Genomic DNA, 8,314 nt, shown 5'->3' on the forward strand with positions numbered 1-8,314 from the left:
CTTCTGGCCCTTTTCACATGAAAATCCTTAGCTACAAGGTGCTGCACCAGATGGGAACCTTCAGCTCACAGGCACAGTCCACAGGGCCAAGCACCCAGCCCAGATACGGGTCCGGCACGGCCGGGACCCAAAGCCTGAGAAACCATTTCTCTCTTGTTAGCAATGGGCTCACAACCCCCAAACTTTCATGAAGAGGAGAATAAAAACATATAGTAGAAGTGTTGCACCTGGTGTAAGAGTAGCACATTGTGTCCACACACACACAGATACGAGTCTAGATATTTCTGAATACACCTACCCTGTGGAGAGCAGTGTCTGAAGGAGATGCAGCTACCCAGGCTCTGCAGAACCTCTCACTAGCCTGGCTGCAATGCTCCTGACACCTCCGATGGACCCAGCTCCAAGATTCCTGCCATGAAGCACCAGGAGGTGGGAGCGTGCCAGCGTGCTGCAGAGGGACACCACAAGAGTTTCCTTCCCAGAAAACTCAGTGACTGCCGAGAGCCAGCAGCGTGAGCTGGGCGAGGGACATTCAGCCACCGTGCGCCTTCCGAGAGAAGGCACCTGCTGAGAGAGGAGAGCAAAGGCAGCAACGCTCAGCGCACTGGAGCATCTCCGGCTCAGTCCCTGGGGATCAGACCGTGGGCCCCCGGCTGACACAACACTCAGCCTTCCCCCCACAGAGGGGCTGGGTCGGCAGGTTGGTCTCACTGGTCACATCGTGGGCAGGGACACCCAGGGAAAAGCCCCCCAGGGAAAACGCAGGAGGGGGTGGGATGCGCCCTGTACCAGGGTAACGCTCCTCCAACCTCTGCTAAGTCCACCTCTGACATCCAGGGGAGAGGCTCCACAGGGAGCAATGCCAAAGCTGTGTCTGCATGGCTCGGAGAGGAGAGAGTGACCATACATTAGATCAGCAATAAATGTCAGCAACTGAGAACAAGCTTCAATTTCTAACTGCTGATTTTCAATAATGGCCGAATACTACCAAGCCTGGTTAACTTGCAGGCAAGCTGACAGACCCAATCAGCTTGGTTGTCTTTAAACACTGTGGTACCCGAGTATTGAAGAAATCTTCTCGTTACAGAACAGACCCTCATTAGAAGTAGATTTCCAACTTTAAGTGTGCCCTGACATCTCAGGATGTACAAGAAGGAAGTCAAGGACAGGCATCTTCCAGTGCAAGAGTCTCCTTATCCCCCACAAGTACTCTCATATTTACAGCATTTCTCACAGTATTTCTGTTTTCTAGGGTTTCTGTCCAGCGCAGATGTAAACATCTGAAGAAGCAAAGCTTCCCCTAGAAGATTATTCCATGGTCTAACAGACTTTGCCATTACTTTTTTTCCCTTCCTGACAGCTGAAATTTGATGCAGTTTAGTTTCATCCCATTATGTCAAGGTATGGAGAGAAATGAGAAAACCCACAACTGTAGAGGAGAGTGCCTGAGAGGGCAAAAGGACCTGGACCGAGGACCCAGAAGGGTCTGGGCAGGATGGAGCTAAGGAGTGACAGATCCTGTTCCAGCCCCAGTGCTTTCCCCAGCCTGGTGTAGCATGTTGGACAGTCCATCTCCATCTTCTCCCCAGTCTTTCTTTTGACCATAAACTGGAATAACAACCACCAACCTGAGGCTGAGGCTGTGACTGCACTGCAGAGATGCTCCCAGCAACCACTGGCTGGGTAGGACAGAGAGAAACCCACATGATTTTGCATGAAAAATTAATCTCGTCTGAACTGAGGAGAGAAAAGTTCAGGGTGTTGCAGCTGTAAGAGAACACGCCCCTCCCTGCCTAATCAGGATGTGTTATGGGGGAACAATTAAGAGCAAGTCAGGGGTAATTAAAGGTAATTAAATGCTCTCAGTTGGGGAGTGAGATGCTTGTGGGACGCTGCACAGCTGGCAGGCAGAGAGCTGGCTCCTGCGCAGCACGTCTGCCCTCCAGGAAGGTTATGAGTGAGCCCAGCGTGGGGTGCAGGAAATGCCCCCCAGCTCTGCACCAGGGATGTCCCACATGGGAGCCAACCCTCGAGGCCAGGCGGGCTCAGGCCTTTGGGTTTTCCTCATACGGGGCATCTCTCCCGCTGTAGAAGGCAGGGAGAGGTTTCTGAAGCAGCTCAGTAAGAGCTGGGCTGGGACACGGGGAGAGCTGCAGTGCGGGGGGAGCTTGTAGCCTGACTAAGAGCCCCGTCCCTGAAATGCAGCAGGATGAGACCACGTCACCTGCGACAGCTCAGCAGGCACAAAGAGGGTCCAGGAGGGGCATGAAGTGACTGGTGGGACTGGAAAACAGCTGACCCTAAATGAGAGTTCAGCCTGAGGAGCAGCAGCTTTCCTGAAAAGTCCCCAGGCACTCCCCAGCAGCGTTCGTCTTCCCTGGGTTATAGGGGCGGGCTAATAACTATGGATTTATGCAGCATTCCTGGATGCAAGGAGTTTCATAAATAGCAGCCTACAGTTTCATATGAGTTTCAACCACATCTGTAACAACAGGTGGAGCTACAACTACTGCCAGCTCACAGGAACGAGAGCCAAGCCGTGTGTTAAAGCCGGGCCACAGCCGGAGTCCCGCCTGCGTGGGACATGCCCCACGCTGGTGTCTGCCAGCCCGGCCTGAGCACAGCCGTCCTCCAAGCTCATGGCAGGCAGAGCAGGACTGCTGAAACCTGGGGATGACTTCTGCTTTGGGAAGGACGCTGTCATTAACGTGGCAGGATGAAGTCACGGCTCTCACTACAGATTTTGTGCCTGGCTGTGCCCGCGCAGTCAGCACTGCGGAGCCAGGACTCCAGACTTGGCCGCTGGCCCGTCGCTCCAGGAGGGCCAGACCTCCAGCTTTGTCATTCCAGTTTAAATCAAACTAGAGGTGCACAACCTGCCTCAAGGCCTTTTGGGGTCTTTGGGGTGGATTACGCTGCCTGCATAGATGTTACCAGGGGATGCTTCATTCAGCCAGACCCTCACACACAGTCAGAGCCAAATCAAGTGAATTGCCAAGGAGTGAAAACAACCCTGGACGGTGCCCAGGAGGGAGAGCTGAGAACAGTATTTCCAACAGCACAAAAGTCCCCATAGCTTTGGCAAGGCGGGATGGAAGGGACCTGCCATGCCTTATATATTCCCTCCTCCAACATGTTTTTCCCCCTCTCCCATGGAGCAAGAGCTGGCTGAAGGGATGCTGAGCACGTGCAGTGTGGCATCGCAGCGTTCGTGCAGCAGAAAGGCGCTGGCCAAGCCCCTTCAGACTGTGGCAGGAGCCAGGCTGGCCCTGCCGAGGCACAGCGGTGCCACTCCTCACCCACCCAAACTGCCTTCAGAGCTTCGCCCAAGCAGGGCTGCTGTGCTACCGCCGCTCAAACCGGGTGACAGCTGATGAGCTGTTCAGCATAAATCCAAACTGCCGCTCCTGCCTTCCCTTGGGGTAGAGAGAGGAGTTTTTAGCTTCTCTGAAGTGAAGAAAACCAATCTTGTCCTGGAAGGAGGAGCAAGGGGGACGGGGTAGGCTCACAGCAGCCCCAGGGGGACAGCTGGTCGGGATGCCCTCCCCTGCTTCCGCACCGGGCCAGAGCAGACTCCAGGAGCAGGCAGGGCTGACAGGCTTCCCTGGGACATCTCTTGCTATAAGGAACTAGCCCAAACCCTGTAGCTGGAAGCCGAAGGGAATTACAACCCCCTCCTGCTCCTTCAGAAGCGGAAGGTGCAGGAAGCAGCTCCTGAAGGGTGGGACGAGGAGGAGGACACTCGGCCCCGCTCTCCAAGGGGCACAGCAGCAGTCCTGCCTGCTTGCAGGCATCAGTTATCAGCTGGGCACGGACCCTGCTCCCCCAGACCCCTCACCATGGCTGTACCAACCTCTGCTGAGCCGGGCCAAGCCGAGGGAGCGGGGAAGGTATTTCCCCACTTCTTGCACCTCCTGGTTGTTCCTACAACACCTCTAAGTCCCTGACCATGCTCAGGAGGGCAGCTGGTCTCTGCTATTGCATTTCCCACACTGCCCAGACAGCCCTTCCCCTCCACCTTCAAGGCAGAAAGAGGGAAGGGTGGACAAAATCATCTGCAAAACGCTATCAGCGCACAAAGCGCTTCTCCCAGCCACAAAATGCAACCACCTCTGGGCTGACTCACAGCAACAGCAGCTGAAACACTGAGACATCTTTAACCTGTGATAAATTATGCTGGCCAAAGAGCCAGAAATACAGGTAAGGAAACAAACCCTGAAGAAATACAGAAACAGCATGGAGTAGTCTGAGAAATGACAAGTAGCATCCTTTCCCCTCTCCTCCCTGGTGCTGCTGCTCCTCTGTGGGGGCAGGACCAGCTGCTCCCCCAGTATCGCAGGACCCCAGATACCACCGTCTACCATCTCATGGAGCTGGAGGAAAAGCAGAGAAGATTTGCTTTCCCCAGGTGATTGTCACTGGTTTAGCTGCAAAGCAGCAGCACTGAAAGGCAGAGCAGCACTGAGGGCTGCCTGAGCTTCCCGCACTCCTGCAGGCACTGGTGAGAGCGAAAACTAACCTGCCATTAAATTATATTTTTCTACTTCATAGATGCAAATGCAAGCTGGAAATCCTGAAACAACAGAAACCGGAGACAACAGTAAGAGCTGTACATCACCTCACACTGAAACCTAAAGGCACCCTATGGAGGGGTGGCTGGGAGTAAGGTAGGGCAGAGCAACAGCCTCAGGCCCCCCCCCCCGTCCCGTCCCCTGTCCCCGCTCAGGAGCAGCTGAGGTTGCTTCTGGCTCCTGCACACGTGCTGGGCCTCTGACGCTTTCCTCTTTGGGTCGTGTTACAAAATAAGTCTCTCTTCAACACTTCATTATAAATGGTCAAAACTACAGCCCAAACTGGACCCTGCAGCTTGTTGACTGGACAAAGGGCAAGGTCTCAGACATCCCAGTTTGCACTCAGACAGGCCGGAGCCGTTGCCATGAAGATGGTTCTTAATCGCACTTGGCCATGCAGAAAGAAGAAAAAAAAAAGAAAAAAAGAGTTAAAAAAAGAGTTGCAAACCAGCGGACTGATATTGGAGCTGTTCTGTTAAGACACAAACCTACCCACTTTATGGCAAGAGCTCTTTGCAGGAGATGGTGGCTGTAAAACTGGTTTCTCACCTGCTCTGAAAGCAGAGCAGCAGGGTGATAACTTGAGAAGGACAAGAGTTTCCCTCAGCCAGAACAGTCTGCCTGAAGCCCTCTATTCCAGGTCCCCTATCTTGGGCTGGGGACATCTGCCAAAGCCCCCACTGGGACTGAGAATTCAATCTCTCTCTGCTCACACCCAGCCTCTCCGAGGCGCCCAGCAAACCCAAAGTCACAAGCAGGACGGAGGCACCTGCACCCAGTAGTGAGGAGTTGGGTCCAGGGGCCAAATTCTTTCTCTGGGTAAATTCTCCTGTGGGAAGACTCTTCAAGGAAAGTAATGAGATTTGAAACTACACAAATGTTTAATTCCCTCACCAGGGCTGTGGCATCAGTGAGATGCTTCATCTATAAGCAGGCAAGGTGACCTCTCCAGTCCTCCACACGGCTGGGCCACCAGGACCTTCAGCATCTCCTCTCATGCAGAGGTTTTTAAGGCAGCGCTTTAAATGAGAGCCTCTTCCCTGCTGCCTTAACAAAGGGCAAAACCTCACTGACGAGGGACATTAAAACTCCTTTAAAACCATCAGAGGCAGAAGCCCCTCTCCAGGCTGCGGAGCCGCTGCTGAAGCTGGGCACCAGCTGCCCTGGCTGGCCGGGCTGCTCCCGGGACAGCTGTGGGCAGCAGCAGGCAGCCGGGCTCATGCTGGGTTTAGCGCAAACCTCGGCCACATTCAGCCCACGGAGTGAAGCGCTGCTCTGTGGGAGACACACCAAGCAATCCCAGCCTCCAGATAAGATAATTAAGTTCCACCCAACGGTGCGACTGCTACAATTTAAAGCACAGGCTCAGAATGAATAAAGGATTGTGGGGTTTTTTTCCCCCTAATAAAAATAATTGGCTTTTACCAGCTGAGGGTGTTTCTTCCCGCCTTTTCAGCAGCATTGCTGTGGTGAGCTGAGCCTGCCCAATGCTGAAGCTAGGGCCGGCCTTTCTAATGCAGGACCCCATGGATGTGCTGCACCCTCTGCAGCACCAGTGGGATGTCACAGAGGACTTTGTGGTCTAAATAGACGAGAAAACAACCACAGCAGAGAAATCTGCGTTTAGGAGCATCAGCTCATGTGAAACCAGAGAATTGCTGGATGACATCCTCATGCTGTCTCTGCTTCTGGAGCGTGTTTGACATACCCGTGGGAATAAACACCCCCAGGAGCTGGCCCTGCTGTCGCCCACACCACACCGTGGTGACAAACGGAGGCACAACAGCAGTGACAACAGTGCCCCAGGGATCCCTGGGCTGGCAAAGCCTGATGCATCCTCCGGCCTGTCTCCATGCCCCCACAGAGCTCTGGGAGGCTCCATATGGCACTGGGCTGCTGGCACCCGCCAGCTGTAAGGGCTGTTGGGTTGGAGGCTGCCCCCAAATCCCATCTGTCAGCATTGGCTGAGCCCCTCCACACAGGGATGGAATGGGGGGGTGGGGGGGAAAGGGGGCTATTTCCAGCCCAGATGAAACCTGGAAAGCCTGAGCATCTCAGAGGGGGTGGGATCCAGCTCAGGAAGCCATGACATCTCTGAGCTTTGGGCAAGATGGACATTGTCTGAAATACCAACATTTTCACCTGCAGATCACAAAGCATCTTGTAAAACACTCCCCTGCTCCATCACAGCAGCAGCACATCACCAGCAGTCACAGAGACATCGAAGAACCTACCCAGCAGGCAAATTTGGGTTATTCCTGCCCAGTGTCTGGATCAGGCCCATCTCTACAGACCTGCCGCTACTTCCCTGGAAACAGAGCTGTGCATGTTAACATCAAGAAAGGGTTTAATTCCTAATTGAGCTGGTAATTACATTTTTACTGTAGTTTAAAAAGGCCATCTGAGGCCCTATAGAGCAAACATCTTCCCTTTTAATGACACTTTAATAGATTAAGAGGGACCTGTCTCCCAACAAACATAAAACAAAGGAGACGGATTACCCTGGTGACCAGAGTGAGCTGATCTGTGCACAGCTTGTGCGCAGAGACACCGGGACAGCAGGCAGGTCAGCACGGGTTTCCTTCGCTGCCCCTTCTCGTCTCCAAACAGCCACTGTGGAATTGAAGCTGGGCCAGAAAAACAAGAAAACAGAAAGTGCTTTTGGGGTGGGAGGAGGTGTTTGTTATTGCAGACGGTTTGGTTTTTGCAAGATATTGCCTGGGAGGAGGGGCGAAGTGGAGAGACAGTGGGGGAAAGGAAATATTTATCAAGCTTCAAAAGCAGCAGACGGTTCCAAAGGAAGGGAAAGTGCAAGCAGGATGACTCTAGTGGGAGCAGAATTAATCCTGATCTTGTAAAGGCTTTTAAGTGCTCCCTGCTCCAGGCCACCCCATCACTGACAAAACCTCAGGGTGCTCCGTACTAACCCCGTGTCACGTCCCGCTCAGACGAGGGGGACAAGTGACTCAGATTTGCAAATCCCCAATTGGAGCGGACAACAAGTCTCCAAGTTCAAGCATTTATTAACTACCTACAATGTACTAATTGAACACACAATAATTGGCTAAGTACAGAGCAAGTTGTGGAGAGCAATACAATATGCCTTGCATTTCTTAATAGAAAAGGGAAAAGAGGGAGACAGAGGGAATGGGGGAATACAGATCACCAGTCTGGGTTCCTGCGCTGATCCCGCCGGCGAGGGTTCCAGGAGACGGCCGTCTTTTTTGCTCGCATCCGTCTTCTTCGCTTCACTGCTTTCTCCAGACAGCCGGGGGCGGGGGCGGGGGGGGGGGGGGCAGGGAGAGGGGGTCAGAGAGAGAGCGCGTCCTTTCTTCCCCCCTTTGATTTATACCCACTTTCCTTGGGTCCGTCCCCTAGGTCGACCCACAGACCTACGTATCCCATGTACAGGGAGGGGTAAGGTGTTTCATGGGACGATGTAATTAGCATGATCATGACAGCCCTCGTTAGCATATTGGGGGGGTTAACTTTAATATGCATTTTGTGGATAATGAAGCAAAGTTTTGTCTTGCGAGTGTTTGAGGCATTTCTTCAATCAGCCTCAACTTTTGCTTTCCCAGGTTGTTTGTCTTAGTTTCTCACAGGCCTGGTTTCTCGTCTCTCACGCCCGGGTGCTGGTGTCTGACCAGTCATCGGGGCCAGCGAGGGGTCCCGGGGGTTTGGGAGTATCCTCCATCAGCACCGTCAGTGCTCTGCGCCAGGACAGGCACCCAGCCAGGACA

This window comes from Athene noctua, chromosome 9, assembly GCF_965140245.1.
Source record: "Athene noctua chromosome 9, bAthNoc1.hap1.1, whole genome shotgun sequence".
Taxonomy (NCBI): domain Eukaryota; kingdom Metazoa; phylum Chordata; class Aves; order Strigiformes; family Strigidae; genus Athene; species Athene noctua.